Source organism: Cnephaeus nilssonii (genome assembly GCF_951640355.1).
Source record: "Cnephaeus nilssonii genome assembly, chromosome: 15".
Lineage (NCBI taxonomy): Eukaryota > Metazoa > Chordata > Mammalia > Chiroptera > Vespertilionidae > Cnephaeus > Cnephaeus nilssonii.
Window position 1 is genome coordinate 39,644,312 of NC_137086.1, and position 18,954 is coordinate 39,663,265.

The window sequence follows — 18,954 nt, forward strand, 5'->3', positions numbered from 1 at the left end:
CCCCGAATAGCTGCAGCAATCCTGAGAAAGAAGAACAAAGTAGGTGGGATCTCAATACCAGATTTCAAGCTGTATTACAAAGCCACTGTTCTTAAAACAGCCTAATACTGGCACAAGAACAGACACATAGATCAATGGAATAGAATAGAGAACCCAGAAATCGACTCGAACCACTATGCCCAATTAATATTTGACAAAGGAGGCATGAACATACAATGGAGTCAAGACAGTCTCTTCAACAAATGGTGTTGGGAAAATTGGACAGATACGTGCAAAAAAAATGAAACATTCACCATACACAAAAATAAACTCAAAATGGATAAAAGACTTAACCTTTTGCACTCGGATGTCGAGTGTGACTCGACACTGTTAGCATCGGTAGCAGCTCGATGAAAAAAGCAAGCGAGTGCAAAGGGTTAAACATAAGACTGGAAACCATAAAAATACTAGAGGAATCCACAGGCAGCAAAATCTCAGACATATGCCGAAAGAATTCTTCACTGATACTGCTCCTAGGGCAATGGAAGCTAAAGAGCAAATAAACAAATGGGACTACATCAAAATAAAAAGCTTTTGCACAGCAAAGGAAACCATCAACAAAACAACAAGAAAGCCCACTGCATGGGAGAACATATTTGCCAATGATATCAACGATAAGTGTTTAATCTCCAACATTTACAGAGAACTCACACAACTTAGCAAAAAGAAGATAAACAACTCAATAAAAAAATGGGCAACTGATCTAAATAGACACTTTTCGAAAGAATACAGAAGGAAGGCCAAGAAACATATGAAAATATGCTCAAAGTCACTAATCATCAGAGAGATGTAAATCAAAACAACAAAGCGATACCATCTCACACCTGTCAGAATGGCTATCATCAACAAATCAACAAACAACAAGTGTTGGCGAGGATGCAGAGAAAAAGGAACTCTTTTGCACTGCTGGTGGAAATACAGACTGGTACAGCCACTGTGGAGAACAGTATGGAGTTTCCTCAAAAAACTAAAAATGGAACTCCTATTGGACCCAGAGATCCCACTTCTAGGAATATATCCCAAGAATCTGGAAACACGAATCAGAAAGGATATATGTACCCCTGTGTTCATAGCAGCACAATTCACAATAGCTAAGATTTGGAAACAGCCCAAATACCCATCAGCAGATGAGTGGATTAAAAAACAGTGGTATATCTACACAATGGAATACTATGCTGCAGTAAAAAAGAAGGAGCTCCTACCATTTGCAACAACATGGATGGAGATGGAGAGCATTATGCTAAGTGAAATAAGACAGGCAGAAGAAGATAAATATCACATAATCTCACTCATTTGTGGAATATAATGAACGGCATAGACTGATGAACAAGAAGAGATCCAGAGACTGAGAAACGTCGATCAGAACCTCAAACCTCAGGGAAGGAGGGGGTCAGTGAGAAAAAGGGGGAGAGATCAACCAAGGGACTTGTGTACATGCAATAAGCCTAATCAATGGACACAGCCAACAGGGGGGTGGGGCACGAATTGGGGATGGGGGGTAATGGGGGAATAAGGGCACATATAATAAAAATAAAAAATATAAAAAAGAAATTGTGAGGTAACAAGAACCCCAAGGATGCTTGAGAACATCTTTTTTGCCATGCTAGCAGTCATCAGCTGTACGGTAATATTACCTGGGGCTAATGGGGAAGTATTTTGGACTTATGTTCCTGATCCTTCATGGGTAAGAGCCCTTATGTGGGCTGATCCCCCTCCTAATCTAGTCACCAATAATACCAAACACCTTGGTCATCCAGAAGGACCATGGGGGTGGGGGGGTCAAGGAAGTATAATTACACAGGGGTCTCCACCCAGCTTCCCTTTTGTATGACACAAAAGCAAACCATTGCTCCTTTGTATGGAAAATTAAAGAGAGATTTTTGGTCTGTGTGGACACCAAAGAAAGGGACTATCACTACTTGCTCCTGGGAGAGGAGTAGAAAATGTAACTGAGACCTTGTCTATACAAAAAGAAATGGACAGCCAGTTTGAAATGGAATTGCCATGGCCTAGAGCAAAGAATATCCTTACATGATATTATTCTACAATGTCATTATAATTTTTCCCAGATTTGTGTTATCCCCGTTACCTATAATAATACCTTGCACCCTTAGGTATCAATAAAAAATCATCTTTTTGGTGCTTGGAGACAAAGGTAACACATCTCTAGATATTTTAGAATTACAACAGCATAATATACAATTATCCCAAACAAACTTACAAACTAATTTTTTGAATGTCTGGCAGCAATTTAAAAAGGACATGAAAGGATTTAATCCCTTCCAATGTGTAGAGGGCCCCCTGGGAAGGCACTTGAGCATTTTATATTGGCTCCTCTTGCCCTTTTGGCCAAGAGGGACCCTCTTCTCACAATCCAATTGTCCACAGCTGTTGCCTGAGCTTTCCGTTCATGCCGAGGTTGAAGTGTCATGATGGCTGGTACCATGGATCTGTCTCTCACCCAGTGGAGTGAGCTGGGTCCTCCCTGGAGAAGAAACCCGGGTTCCACAAGATATGTGATCAGTGCTGGGGCCCTGCCACCAGGCGAGGGGATCCCAAGGCAGGTGCTGGGCGTGGAGGCCACGGGGGCATAGGCAACCGAGGAGACAGAACTGAACCTCACATCACCCTGCTTGTCCCTGGAGGATGGCTGGTTAGCCAGAGATGGGTAAGATTACTCAGGGAAGGAACAACCTAAGACAGGCACAGTCGCAAGGGGCCATCAGGAGAGAACTTAGGGGTTAACAGAGGTGGGGCACAGACCTTCACCCCCCAAGTTTGCAGGGGCCTGAATCCTCACCCCTGCTAAGGGAGGTCTCCTGCCCCCATGGCTGCTTAGCTTCCCATGCCCAGCTCAAATAAGGACCCAGGTAACAGACAGAGACTTGGCCGACAACAGATGCCCTCTCACTGAAACAAGACTTGACGGAGATGTCTTGTAACCATGATGCGGGGAACTGGGGTCTTTGATATCTAAACCCAGCCTAGCATCAGGAATGCTCAGGGCCTACTCAAGAAGGCAAATAATCCTTTCCACTAATATTTACAGGGTAAACTAAGATGGTTGTTAGAGTATTAAATTTGACAGTAAAATAGTAGTCAAGTTTTCAGGCTAATTTAAATTGGTTAATTAAAATAAGTGAATATTCTAGAAAAAAATCAATTGTACTGGACAAAAAAGCTGTTCCTAAAGTGATAACTAAAATTTTTATTGGTAGTTCATCTCATGGTAAAATTGCATAACATGTAATGAACCTAAAGCAGTCACATTTTAGTGCAAAAAATTAAAATTTAAAAGCTATCAAGATTACAGCATAAAATTTCCAAAAGCCTCCTAATATTTAAACCAAAAAAGGGGGGATAGTAGAAGACTATCATGTAAGGATAAATATCCTGTAAGTTAATTACATCTAGAAAATTTTTACTTTAGAAAATTAACTTTCATTTGTAATGCTAACAGCAAGACACCCATGTAAAAGATACATGGGGTCAAAACAAGCCAAAGGAAAATCGTTTGGGCAAAAAAATGAAAAAGGATCACAAGTCAAATTTATAGAAAAGCTTCCTTTATTAACTTTTGGTCAAAAATATGTTTCTATATTTTCAGAAAACAACTCTGAGACCATGTGGATTCCTGCAACAGAGAGGAATTGACAGGACTGCTCCAGCCATGAAGACAGAAGAGAAACAGTCCAGAGACAGAAGACGCTGACGATGCCTTGCCATACTAGCAGTCAGCAGCTGTGCGTCACTGCAGGTTGCCCAGGACCAAACCAGAGAGGGTGGAACCTGCATTACCACCATTTGTCCACCATCCAGAACTGAAATATCATTGCTGTTATGTACACATAAGGAACTGTTGGACATAGAAATTGGGACTCAAAAGAACTGTTGGCTCAGAAAGAAACTCACTATAGACTGATTCATTTGCCTCTCAGCATAACCATTATTGCTTGTCTCATTTTCGGTTCCTATAAGTGTATTCCTAGTATTACATGAGCTCACTCATCTAGGGGAAATGGTGAACAACGTGGACTGACGAACAAGAACAGCATCGATCAGACTGTCAGACCTCAGAGGGAAAGTAGGGGAGGGTGGGGATAAGGGAGATAGATCAACCATGGGACTTGTGTGCTTGCATATGAGCCTAACCAGTGATCATGGACAACAGGGGGGTGGGGCATGCATGGGGAGGGGTTTGGGATGGGAATGGGGGGGATGAGGACAAATATGTGATACCTTAATCAATAAAGTAATTTAAAAAATAATAAAAAATAATTTAAAAAGTACACTGAAATTTTATAGTTTTTTTCCCTTCAAATAGAGGTAGCTGTTTAGTTCAGTGCATTTACAAAGTGCTCTAGAATCATTTTTGGTAGATATTCTTTATTGAACAACCATGGAGAACATTTGAAACACAGACTCAGAGACAGTGGAAACTGCATTGTCACACAGCAATTTGTCAGTCCAATCAACACAAAATTCAAGCTAGTTAAATCTATATTATATAATTATTTATGTTTGGAGCCCTTCAGAAATGGGAGTTTTTGGTAAATAGTTGTTATAATCCTGGAGTGAGGTCATCCTATGATTCCTCTGATTCTTGGAAAATACAAATAATTAAAATTGACTAAAGAAGAACAATTAAAATTCTTGGAAAATATAAATAACTGAAATTGACTAAACCCAATGGAGTAATACATAAGGAACAAATTCAAAATGCTGTCAAAGAATTGTTTTTGAAAGAGACTTTAAGCCCATGGTTTTATTCCAAGTGACTTTTTCCAAGTTTTAATAAAAATTCCCATTGTATATAAACTGTTGTAAAGCAAAGGAAGAAAACCATTGCGATTGTTTTTCAAGGCCAGCCTATTCCTGATACCAAAATGTAACTCTTCAGTCCCCCCATCAGATATTGAAAAAAAAGCCTACAAGTCAATCTCACTCATAGTGAGAAGTAATAATTCTGAGTAAAATCTAGTAAGTTATTATATCTAGTGGTGTATTAAAGAGTGATGCACCATGAACAAATAGTTTAATAAACCAATTAAAAATGTTTTACCCCAGGAAATCTAATACAATATGTAAAAGAAGAAAAATAAGAATTTCTACAGATTTTCAAAAGCTAAAATTGAATATTCATTAATAATTCTTGAAATCATAGATTCCAAAAGAAGGAATTTCCCTTAATTTGATATTGAAAAATCTAACTCAAACCAAGAGATAATGCTATTTGTGAAGGTAAAATAAGAAGGACATTTTTATTAAAGTCAGGAATAAGGGAGAAGATTTACTAGCACCACTGATATTTAATATTGTTCTGGAAATTCTGACAAATGAAATTGCTATAAAGAATGACTACACTTATGGAGAGGAACATAAGTGGTATCATTATATGCACATTACAGAACTGTCCATCAAGAACAAATAATCAAGTTCAAAATGTACATTAAACAAAATTGTCCTTATAATAGAAATATACTTAGAATCTATACAGCAAAAAAGATATTCACAATAATAAAATATAAACTACCTAAAGGTAAATATGCCAAGTAATTTCAATCTATTTGAAGGAAAAAAAAACTATAAAATTTCATTGAGTGCCATAAAATAAATGAGGATAAATGGAATGGTATTTGCTGATGTAATATTACAAAATTTCAATTTCCTTAAATTAACTTTTAAGTTTAATGTAATTACAAAAGATTACAGATTATAATTCTATTTTATTTTGGAGGCAAGTTTTAACAAAAATGAATCTAAAATTTATCTGTAATAGCAAATGGATAAAAACCACAAGAAATTTTGAAAAACAGAAAGTAAAGGAGGGGAGCATTTGTGTTGTGCAATATTATAATATTTTAATTTTACAATAACAAATGTCTTTATACCTATGTACAGATTGACAAACAAATCTCTGTAAGGAAATAAAGAGCCCAAAAAGTGTATTTTAAAAAGGTGGAAATTCAAATCAGTAGGGAAAGGAAATATTTTTTTTATAAAAGGGTTCTCAGAGAGTTTATTAACAATTTGAAAAAAATACTACAAAATAATGAATGTAAATGATATGGACTGGAACGCAGATTCTTTGTCCACCAGAATTGATGAATCCACAGACAGAAGGTGGTATAGCAAAGGTAGAGATTTACTGAAGAACAAGTACAGACTCCCACATGGGGAGAGGGAAAGAATCCCACAGAATGGACTCCCACTTGGGGAGGGGGAAAGGGTCCCACTGAGTTCCTTTTCCCTATGGCTTATAAAGGCTGCAGATTCTGGTGCCTTGGCATCCCCTCTGATTGGTCACTATTCCCTTACACTGGTTACTATAGTAACTCCTGTGCTCAAAGGTTGAACCTCACTTGTGATGTTCCCCCCCACACCCCCCTCCTTCCCTATTGTTTTCCTATTCCCTTTGGGCTTTCTTCTCCTTCTGAATGAAGGGCTTCCTTCTCTTTATTTTGTGAATATAGACCTTTTGCTGTTCCCAGTTTCCTCAGTCTATGGAATATACTTGTTGCAGCTTTCCAGCTCCCCTATTCTATGGAAATATACCTTCTGCTGCTCTGCAGCCGTGCTTTCCTCCATGGTCCCCTTAATTTCCTTCTAATATTTCCTAAACCTGTCCTATTTTACCCCCAAAATTCATATTTCATAAATATGACATTACAAGACAGCTAGAGAAAGGTAAATATATGAATTTGAGATAGAAAATAATTTTTGTCTATTATATTGGAAAAGATTGATGGTATTGACTCTAAAAATTTAATAGCTTGGGTATGTAAAAAGATGGTCAAAATTACTTTTTTCAAAATTCCATGCAGGTCCATATTAGCCTTACAAACCTAACAAAACTAGCTTAGTGTGTATAGCCCTTGTCCTGGGACATTTGTAGAAAGTTAGCAGCAGCACTTGTTTAAAACTGCAACTTCCTGGGACAGCAATAACAATTGGAAAAGATAATTTAAAAAATTAAAGCTGAAAAAACTTAGCCTGGCTGGGGTGGCTCAGTGGTTGAATGACTGGTTTGATTCCAGTCAGGGCACATGCCAAGGCTGTGGACATGGGGTGTGTAGGAGGCACCCGATCAATGTTTCTTTCTCATTGAAGCTTCTCTCTATCCCTCTCTCTTCCCCTCTCTCTAAAATTATATTTTTTAAAAAGCTGAATAACTTAAAAGTAAAAACTGGAGAATGAGAAGCTCCAGCATCTTCCTGGGAATCTAGATGGTCACATGCATGTGTGCTACTCAGGAAAGACCAGAGACGGTCCTAATCTTTCACCTCTGGCTGACCTTGTAGCTCTGCAGAAGCAGTACTAGTAAGTAAAGGCTAACAAGAGTTGTTAAGTGCCTGAGGGTTGAAGATGTGCCTCAACAAGCACACAAAGCCTCTCCACAATAGCTGGTGGACTTACTACTTCCAGGCATTTGAGCAATCTTTATCCAGTCACTAGTTGACCACTTAGCTAACCAAGCTGAGGATCCAGTGACCACACACAACAAGGAATACAGGCTTTACAGAATTTGTTCATAAAATTCACTAAACAAATAGCAACAACAACAACAACAACAACAAAAAAAAAAAACTAGCAGTGACAATACAATGAGTGATGAAATCTGATTTTCAAAGTTGCCATATCGTATTATTTAAAATGTTCAGTTTCCACAAAAATTTATGAGAGTTAAATGTAAGAGCTAAAACTATTGTTAAAAAATATAGGCTTAAATATAGGATTAAGCAATGATTTCTTTTATTTATTTTTTTTTGAGGGGGGAGAACCAAATGCTTTAATAAGAAGCCCCACAAACATGGGAGCCAAGGAGCAGGGGAGGAAAGTGACCCAGGAAAAAGTCCGGTCTATGACGTTTCAGTCAGGTGGGGGCTGGGGGGTGGGCCCACAGCGAGGGCAGCCCCTCCTCTTGACCTCCAGGGGGCGCCACGCAGTCTTCCCAGCTCAGCAGGCATTTTGGGCAAGGTGCTTCCGAAGACCACGGTGCTGCTGGATACAATAAAGATTTATTAAATTAAAAGAAAAGAAAACAAAGCAACTAGCAAGATAATATGAATAACATAAATCTGTTATAATAAAAATAATTTTAAAAATGTTTGCAGAGCATTGAAAGAAATGTTTGAACATGTGGGCACCAAACTGTTAACAGTGGTTGCTTCTAGAGAATGGAATTACCCCAGCTTTTCACTTCCTGCTTTATAGATATCTACAGCATTTACAGTTTTATAACAGTACACGTTGTTTTGGTAACTAATAAAACTTGACATAAAATTAAAAACAAAAACAAAACACAAACCCTCCTGATGTGAGTCCCGAGCAGAGGCCGCCTCCGCGGTGTGCACCCTCCCTCGTCGGCTGGACCCAGTCCTCTCACCTGCACACGCAGCGGGTGTTCTGGCACCGCTGTCCCCGCGGCTGGTTCGTCCAACCTCTGGCTCGTCTCCAGCACCACGCGCCCGGCCTTCCTGGAGCTCCGCACCTTCGCGTTGACTGTGGCCCTTGCCTTGACGGTTCTCAATTTTACAAATTACATTGGATGGACTTTGTTCCTTTTAGAACGCCTCTTTCTGGTGGGTAACCCACAGCACATGAATTTCAGGAAGGCTCGGAAGGCCCTTCTAGCCAACCCCGGCCGGCCCTGGCTGTGGGCAGAGGAAGAGGCGGGGGTGCTGCCCTCAGGCTGCCCAGCTTGGCGGCAGCTTTCAGGGGCGGCTCCCTCTGGGGCTCCACCCCTGATGCTGCTGCTGCTGCTGCTGTGGAGGTGGCGGCTGTGGGTCAGCGGGGAGCCCCCAGGGCCAAGCTGCAGGTCTGGGCTGGGGGGAGCTGTCCTGAACTCGATGGACTCCAATGGGGGAGGGGTGGTCATGGATTCCAGGCTGGGTGGGGGCCCGGTCACGTTCAACCACAGGTAGTGTGGGAGGATGGAAGACTCTTCAGCCCCCCCATCAGATGGCTGAGACCCCTCTTCAGTCCCCCCATCAGATGGCTGAGACCCCTCTTCAGCCCCCCCATCAGATGGCTGAGACCCCTCTTCAGTCCCCCCATCAGATGGCTGAGACCCCTCTTCAGCCCCCCCATCAGATGGCTGAGACCCCTCTTCAGTCCCCCCATCAGATGGCTGAGACCCCTCTTCAGTCTCCCCATCAGATGGCTGAGACCCCTCTTCAGTCCCCCCATCAGAGGGCTGAGACCCCTCTTCAGTCCCCCCATCAGATGGCTGAGCCGCCTCGTAGCTTGAGGAAATGTCACTGCTGTCCGGGGAGTGGTAGGGCCTTACCTTCACCTTTCGGCCAGGCATCTTGGTCTCCATCATCCTTAGGATCAGGTAAGTGCCCATCTCCCTGTCATATTTCCTCTCCCCTACAGACTGCTCTACCTGGTCTGGCTCGAAGCCGAGCGTCTGCATCATTTCCAGGACCTGGGGGTCCAGGGCCCCCCCGGGCGGCTCGCTGTAGGGCCTCAGCTCCTCCTGGCCCCTGTTGAGCCAGGGGTGCTGCATGACCTCGTCCAGGGTCGGCCTCTGGCTGGGGTCCACAGTCAGCAGCCACCTGAGGAGCTGGTGGCCTTCCCTGGACATGCGGTGTGGGGCCTCGAACTGCCCGGCCAGGACCTGCCTCTTAATTTTCGCTAAGCTCTGCCCCTGGAACGGCACCGTCCCCGTCACGGTCCTGTACAGGGTCACGCCCAGGCTCCAGACGTCCGCTTTCCGGCCGTCGTACGGTTCCTGCCGCAGGACCTCCGGGGCCATGTAGTAGAAGGTGCCGCAGAAGGTGCTCAGTTTGGAGTCGTCGCTCACCCTCCGCCCGAAGCCGAAGTCGGCCAGCTTGACGGTGCCGTCCTCGTCCAGCAGGATGTTGTCCGGCTTCAGGTCCCTGTGGGCGTGGAAGGACATGTGTGAGCACGTGGGCACCAGACTGTCCACAGCGGCTGCTTCTAGAGAAGGGACTCACCCAGCTTCCCGCTCCCCGCCTTATGGCCATCTACAGCAGTGACAGTTTGACAACATGCACACGGTGTGGACTAATCAGACCTGTGGGCGATGCCCCGCCGGTGGCAGTACTGGAGCGCCGACACCACCTGCCGGAACGCGGCGCGGGCCTGCCGCTCGCTCAGCGGGCCGTGGCTCTCCAGGTGCTCACGCAGGTCCCCTTCCCGCACGTGCTCCATGACCAGGTAGAGCACGTCTGGGGTGGCGATCACCTCAAAGAGCTCTGTGATATTTGGGTGCTGGAGGCTTTTAAGGCAGTAGACTTCCCGAGAATATCGAGAGAAGCCCTTCGGACTAATGGCCTTTACAACCACCTCCGTCCCCGTGGGCACGTGCCAGGCCAAATACACCTTGGCACAGGCTCCGTGGCCAATCCTGTACTGGAGAACATAGTCTCCAATACAGTGCTCCTGGGTGTCGGAGGGGGCTGAAAAGTCATTAGACATCGCTACTCCAAAATAACAAACAAAAATAAATAACTAAAATAAAAAAGAAAAACAAAAAGAAAAATAAAACAAAAAATAAAACAAAATAAAAACAAAATTAAATTAAATAAAAGAAAATAACAAAAGAAAAAAAACAAAATAAAAAATAAAAATAAAATAAAAAAATGAAAAAAATGAAAAATTAAATAAAAGAAAAATGAAAAAAAAAATAAGAAAACAAACAAAAATGAAAAAAATGGCAAAACCTATCTAAGGAGTCCAAGTCCACAGGTCACCACAATCAGCTTCCTGGGCTATAACGGACAAAATCCTCGGCCCAGTCAGGGCCTTTTTATAGGAGTGGTTTGCAATTCCATCACAATGGCACCTTATGAGGTCAGAGCAAGAAATGGACCAATCCCAGCTGGGGAGTGGTTTGTGATTCTATCACAATGGCACCTTATGAGGTCAGAGCAAGAAATGGACCAATCCTAGCTGGGGATAAACCATAGTGGTTTTCTCACTTTTTGGTCTCATGACCATTATACTCTGGAAAACACAAAAAGACACACACTTTTGTTTATTTGGGATATTATATTGGTATTTATTTTATTAGAAATAAAAATCTATAAGATGTGTGTGTGTGTGCGCACGCACACACACACACACAGAAAAGAAAAGTCTGACTTATTCTCATGCTCCAGTTCTCAGTTCAAATATCACCTGCTTAGTTCTAAGATCAGATATCCCTGATCCATCCATCCCTACCTACCTCACTCAGGCCATCACGTTTGTCATCTTCATAGCACCGACCACAGTGGGGCTGATTCTTGTTTACTGTCTGTCTTTCCCATGAAGGAAGGGGCAGGACTATAGTGTTCCCGGAGTCTAGCACAGTGAGTGGCAACAAAATAAGTGTTTAATAAATGTTTGTTCACTGGATTAACAGAAGAGTTTGTGGTAACAAAATATGACCAAGTATTAATCAAAGTGATTCTAAAAAACAGTCATGTTCTGTCCTCACTCAGCTTTTGGGGCAGATAAGATAGGACCAAGGAGTGCTAAAGTCTGGGTTTCCAGGTCTGTGGTTGCTCAGTGAGACTGAGGAAAAGCCAGCTGGCAGGAGCCTCGCTGTAAAGATTCAAGAAGATGATTCGTCCTTCCACTGGCACTTGCTAAGGACGAAATAAATTTGGACCTGCAGTAAGGCTGCAAGGTATGTTTACATGTTGAATATCCATTTCCAGATTACATAAAAGACTTCTCTGGATGAAAGAATGTCTACAGAGGTACAAAGGGTGGGGTAATATGTTGGGGCAAATTCCACCCTTTATGGAGGCAGAGAGGGAGCAGGCAGCCCTGAGGACACTTTGGGGGAGCCTCTGGCATATTCTATTTCAAACTAATCTTCTAAGAAAAATTCCTACTTTCAGTACATCGAGTGTTTTAATCACATGTATGTTATTCTAGTAATCATTTTCCTTTAACACTTCCTAAAGTCTCAGCCTTGTGTAAAGTGAATCTTTAGAGGGATTAGCCTGTGAGCTTCTCCCTCTAAAACACTTTCGTTTGTTCATTTTTACCTTCCTGCTGTGATACTCAGCTCCTAAACCTGATAGTCTTTGCTGCTGAGCTGATTGGGACCCAAATGGGGGACATTTCATCAATTCTAGACAGATGTTTACAAGTTACAGTCAGAGATTACAAGCAATGATTTCTTAAATATGGCACCAAAAGCACAAACAATAAGAGTAAAACATAGATAATTTGGAATTCATCAAAATTAAAAACTTTTGAGCTTAAAGGACACCTCAGTTTGTTGAGCATTGTCCTGTGCATCAAAAGGTTGCAAGCTTGATTTCCAGTCAGAGCACATATCTGGATAGAGGGTTTGATTCCTGGTTGGTACATGTATGGAAGGCAACTGATCAATGTCTCTCTCTCTCTCTCTCTCTCTCTCTCTCTCTCTCTCTCTCTCTCTTCCTCTCTCTCTTCCTTTCTCTTGTTTTCTCTCTAAGCATGTCTTTAGGTGAGGATTAAAAAATAAAACAAACATTTGCCAAAATAAAATCCCCCTTTAAAAAAAAAGAAAGTGAAAAGACATTCCACAAAATGAAGAGTGATTACTAATTTGTACAAAATTTCCTTTGGGGTTAATAAATTATTCTGAAATGAGATGGTAATGATGGATGTGCAACATGTGATTATAGTAAAAACCACTGAATTAAAATATTTTAGGAAAAATTGTTGGAATAAATTTTATTTCATATATAGGCATATTTTGGAGAAATTGTGAGTTCAGTTCCAGACTACTGCAATAAAACTAGTATTGCAATAGAGCAAGTTGTAATCTGTTTGCTGGTGGATGGTCTTGCCTTTAATTTGTAAAACATAAAACATCTGAGAAGTGCAATAAAGTGAAGTGCAATAAAACATTGTATCCCTATAGTCGTATCTCCCATTTTACCTAATCACTTGCTCAGTTTGTCTTTTTAATGTTTCTTCATTGTTATTATCTAAGACATAGTATAAAAATATTCAAAAAGAATTTTCCAGTAGTTCATACAATATAGATGGTCACCCACTTATAACGGTTTGACTTAACGATTTTTTGACTTTACAATGGGCCCAAAATGAAATTACTCAGCAGAGACTGTCCTTAGAATTTTGATCTTTCATAGGCTAGTGTATGGGGTACGATATTCTCTTGTGATGCTGGGCAGGGACTATGACCTGCAGCTCCAAGTTAGCCCCACGAGCATGACAGTAAACAACTTATAATCTACTGTGTTTTTATTATGTTGTCTAATTTTGTCCAACTGTAGGCTAATGTAAGTGTTCTGAGCATATTTAAGGTAAGCTCAGCTAAGCTATGCTGTTTAGCAGATTAGGTGTAGTAAATGCAGTTTTGATTTACAGTATTTTAAATGTGCAATGGGCTTATCAGGATGTAACTCCATTGTACTAGTAAGTCGAGGACAAATATGTGATACCTTAATCAATAAAGTAATTAAAAAAATAAATAAATGAAGTCCCCAAAGATTCTAACCTGCCATCAAGAAACAAAACCCAACTGTAGTAAAATAAATAAGCATTTATTTTATTGAAGTAAAATAAATAAGTACTTATTTATTGAAGTAAAATAAATAATAAACAAATAAAAGCAACAACATAAATATACCAAATAGAAGACTTTTTAATAAATATAGTACATATTCAATGGAATTCCATGTATCCATTAAAATTATGATCTTCAAAATTATTATAAAATACAGACATTCTTCAAGATAAAATTTTTCAGGTGAAATATTGATTACAAAATACATGTTGATTTTGTAGAATTCTAAGTTTGTAAATAAAATTTTAATATACCTATTAACCCAAAAAATGTTTGAAACTATGTGTCACAGAGTAGTGCTGCTTGCTCGTACATTATCCTTTGCTGTTAATTTTATGCTTTATATTTTACAAATTTCCATAAAACCACATATTTTATATTTTATAATAAAAATAATATTATTTTTAAAAAATGAAAAGGAGAGAATTGAAGACAGTTCACAGTGCAAAGGTATCTTAAGAACTAGATGAGAAAATTTTCTCAAATTAGAGAAATACACTATTTTATACTGAGAATTATGACAGGCTGTTCAAGAGAAAGAGAATAGAGCAGGGAGCACACCAACTCTTCTGAGGCTTCAAAGGAAGCCGAGGTGGTTTATTCAGGCTCTTGTGTATCTTGTGTATCATAAATAATCAGTGAGTCCTGCTAATGTGCCAATTGAAAGTGTAAGGATTTACTCAATCTGGTGATCCAACCAAAGATTCTCAATTTTTATCAGGTTAAAATCAACTGGAGAATTAATTAAAGAGACTGATTTCCTCAGTCCATCAGAAATCAATTAAATCAGACTCTCTGAGATTGAAACCAACCAGTCTTTTTTTTTTTTTAAGTTTTGCAGGTGAATCTAATGTACAGACAACTAGTTTAACTAAACAATCATTTGGTTAAATAAAGAGACCACAAGTACTTTTTACCTTAGCACACTATTTCTTTTCTTATTGGGGTAACATTAGTTTATAACATTACACAAGTTTCAGGTGTACAACATTATAATTTAATAACAATATATACTATAGTCTGAACCCATCAAAAGTCTAGTTTCCATCCTTCACCATACATTTGATCCCTTTACCCATTTCACTCTCCCCCGATTTCCCTCTGATCACCACCAATCTGTTGAACTTTGACATATGTCTTGATTAAGAATTTCCACATTCAGCAGTATATTAAAAAGATCATACACCATGATCAAGTGGGATTTATTCTAAGGATGCAAGGCTGGTACAATATTCGCAAATCAACAAACGTGATACATCACATAAACAGATTGAAAGACAAAAATCACATGATCGTATCAATAGATGCAGAAAAAGAATTCGACAAAACACAACACCCATTTTTGATAAAAACTCTTAGCAAAGTGGGAATAGAGGGAGCATATCTCAACATGACAAACCTACATATATGACAAACCTACAGCCAACATCATATTCAATGGGCAAAAACTAAAACCATTTCCCCTAAGAACAGGAACAAGACAGGGATGCCCACTTTCACCACTCCTATTCAACATAAGTGCTAGCCATAGCAATCAGAAAAGAAGAAGAAATAAAAGGCATACAAATTGGAAAAGAAGTGAAACTGTCATTATTCACAAATTACATGATATTGCACATAGAAAACCCCAAAGACTCCATCAAAAAACTACTAGACTTAATAAATGAATTCAGCAATGTAGCAGGATACAAAATTAACATCCAGAAATCTATGGCTTTTTTATACACCAATAATGAACTCACAGAAAGAGAAACTAAAAACAACAACAACAACAACAACAAAAACCCCCATTTACAATTGCAACAAAAAAATTAAGATACCGAGGAATAAACTTAACTAAGGAGGTAAAAGACCTGTACTCAGAAAACTACAGGACATTGGAAAAAGAGTAGAGGAAGACATAAACAAATGGAAGAATATACCATGTTCATGGATTGGTAGCATCAACATCATTAAAATGTCCATACTACCCAAAGCAATCTATACATTCAATGCAATCCCCGTTAAGATACCAATGGGATATTTCACAGACATAGAACAAACTCTCCAAAAATTCATCTGGAATAAAAAAAGACCCCAAATAGCCGCAGCAATCCTGAGAAAGAACAAAGTTGGAAGTATCACAATACCAGACATCAAGCTATATTACAAAGCCTCTGTTCCCCAAACTGCCTGTTATTGGCACAAGAATAGACATATAGACCAATGGAACAGAACAGAGAACCCAGAAATCTATCCAAGCCATTATGCTCAATTAATATTTGACAAAGGAGGCAAGAACATACAATGGTGTCAAGACAGTCTCTAATAAATTATGTTGGGAAAATTGGACAAATAGATGCAAAAAAATGAAACTAGACCACCAACTTACACCATACACAAAAATAAACTCAAAATGGATAAAGAACTTAAACATAAGATGGGAAACCATAAAAATCTTAGAGGAATCCATAGGCAACAAAATATCAGACATATGTCATAGCAATATCTTTACTAATACAGCTCCTAGGGCAAAGGAAACTAAGGAGAAAATAAACAAATGAGACTACATCAAAATGAAAAGCTTCTGCACAGCAAAAGAAACCATCAACAAAACAAAATGATAGCCCACTGCATGGGAGAACACATTTGCCAATGTTATGTCCAATAAGGGTTTAACCTCCAACATTTACAGGGAACTCATACAACTTAACAAAAGGAAGATAAACAATCCAATCAACAAATGGGCAAAGGACCTAAATAGATACTTTTCAAAACAGGACATAAGGAAGGCCAAGAGACATATGAAAACATGTTCAAAGTGACTAGTCATCCAAGAGATGCAAGTCAAAACGACAATGCGGTACCATCTCACACCTGGCAGAATGGCTATCATCAACAAGTCAACAAATGACAGGTGCTGGCAAGGATGTGGAGAAAAAGGAACCCTCTTGTACTGCTGTTGGGAATGCAGACTGATGCAGCCACTGTGGAGAACAGCATGGAGTTTCCTCCAAAAATTAAAAATGGAACTCCCATTTGACCCAGTAATACCACTTCTAGGAATATATCCCAAGAAATCAGAAACACCAATCAGAAAGGATATATGCACCCCTATGTTCATAGCAGCACAATTTACAATAGCTAAGATTTGGAAACAGCCTAACTGCCCATCAGCAGATGAGTGGATTAGAAAACTGTGGCACATCTATACAATGGAATACTACACTGCTATAAAATAGAAGGAATTCTTACTGTTTGCAACAGCATAGATGGAACTGGAGAGCATTATGCTAAGTAAAATAAGCCAGTAAGAGAAAGATAAATATCACATGACCTCACTCATTTGTGGAATATAATGAACAACATAAACTGATGAACAAAAATAGATCCATAGGAAAAAAATTTATAATATAATAGAAATAATCCTAATATTCACAGATTTTTAATATTTCCTATTACTTTTGTGATATTATACTATGTTAGTACAGTTTTGGTAATATTATTTAAAATTTTTCTTAAAATATCAATGTTTATTGCATGTAATGTTATTATATTTAAAATCATTTTACTTGAAATATTAAAAGAAAAATAATTTCCTAGAGTCCTATCCGGTGCACTCAATGGTTAGAGCATTGCCTGTAAACTGAAGAGTTGAGGGTTGAATTTCCAGTGAAGGGTGCATACCTGGGGTGCAGGTTCAATCCCTGGTACATGCAGGAGGCAATTGATGTTTCTCTCTTTCTGTCTCCCCCTCCCTCCTTCCCTTCCACTCTCTCTAAAAATATCAATGGAAAAACATATTCTCAGGTGAGGATTAACAAAAAATAATAAATAAATAAATGAGTTAATTTTCTACAAAGAATTGTTGAATACACGTTTTAATATGAACTCTCTCATAATAAGAAATTTTTGTCTTCCTTTATTATGAACAGCAAACTCCTATGCAATGCCATCACCAACCACTTAGTCATACAAGAACTAACAAGGTAAGTGCCATTTAGAGGTAATCACAAGAAGGAAATAAACAGGTCACAGAGGAAGGAGTGTCTTCTAGCCCTCAAAGAGATTTGCAGCCCCATCTGCGCTCCCAAAGCTCCTGCCAATGTGTCTCTATTTATTTGTGTCTGACTGTCTGTATCTCAACCTGCGCTCCTTCGAGCATAGAATGTGACTTCTTTATCATTTTATCACAAAAACTTATCATAGAGGAGAAGCTTAATAAATGTTTTGTTGACTGGACAAAGAGATGAAGTGTCAGACATTATTATCATTACTATTATATTTGTTTCAGTTTTATGACTCTAGAATTCTATAAGTATTCTTTCAAACCTTCGTTTTCCCTCTACATTTTTATAATGTTTGATAACAACCAATTTCCATGGTCATTCTGAAGAGCTGTAAACAATTCTGGAATATGTTACAGTGTTGTCTTCAAATAGGCATAAGAATTTTAAAGGTTATCAACAGCATTTATCAGTGCATGTGGTAGGCCATATTGTTGTTTATTTGCTTCACAATTCCTTGGACTTAATGAGTACCAAGTTATTTGTGCATGTCAAACTAGACTGTTTGGGAGTAAAAATAACTCTGGTAAATAAATACAACATGTTCATGTAGGTGACCCATAGATTATACGATCTGGACTTTCTCAAATAAAGAAAACAAATTCTGGAGGCAAATGGCTTAGGTACAGACAAATTCAGTGTATTCTGGGCTGACCATGACCATTCTTTCTTGAAACCATTCATCCTCAAGGATGTCAGCTGAAGTTCAAACATTCCAGTACCCTTGTGGGTTCAGCCAAATCCATGAAACTTTAAAGCTTAAGATATGGCGCAATCCATGTGCCAGGTGGACAATGGCTCATTTTACACCAGGGGTCAATGATCAGAAAGAAGTTTTAGGAGTGAGGAAGGATGTGCTATCCTAGAAAACATCTGCAATCTTTACTTATCTACTACGCAGCACTGATTTAAGGTACTGGATATTAGCAAGAGCAGGCACTGTGATTTCTTTTTAAACCATGGCAGTTGTAATTAATCATTGCAATGAAGAAAATACAAAATGAATCTTACAAGATGCTATATGGCCAGCCTGTCAAAACAGCATGTTTTAGCACCAGACTTAAAATATTTGTCATAGACTCTTTTGTGCTTGTCCCATTGCAAATAATTATTTGCGATTTCAGTTTTTAAAAAGATTTTGTGAGAATAAAAATGCATGTGAGTATATTTGCCATGTTCTTTTTTTTTTTTTTTTTTTTTTTTTTTTTACTTTGTTCAGTTCCTTTTCTCACTCTGGGAATTTTAATGTAACTAAGCTGAATGAAATTAGGAGCTTAAAACTTGAAACAAACAACAATATTCCATAATCTTTATTTTGGCTTCTTC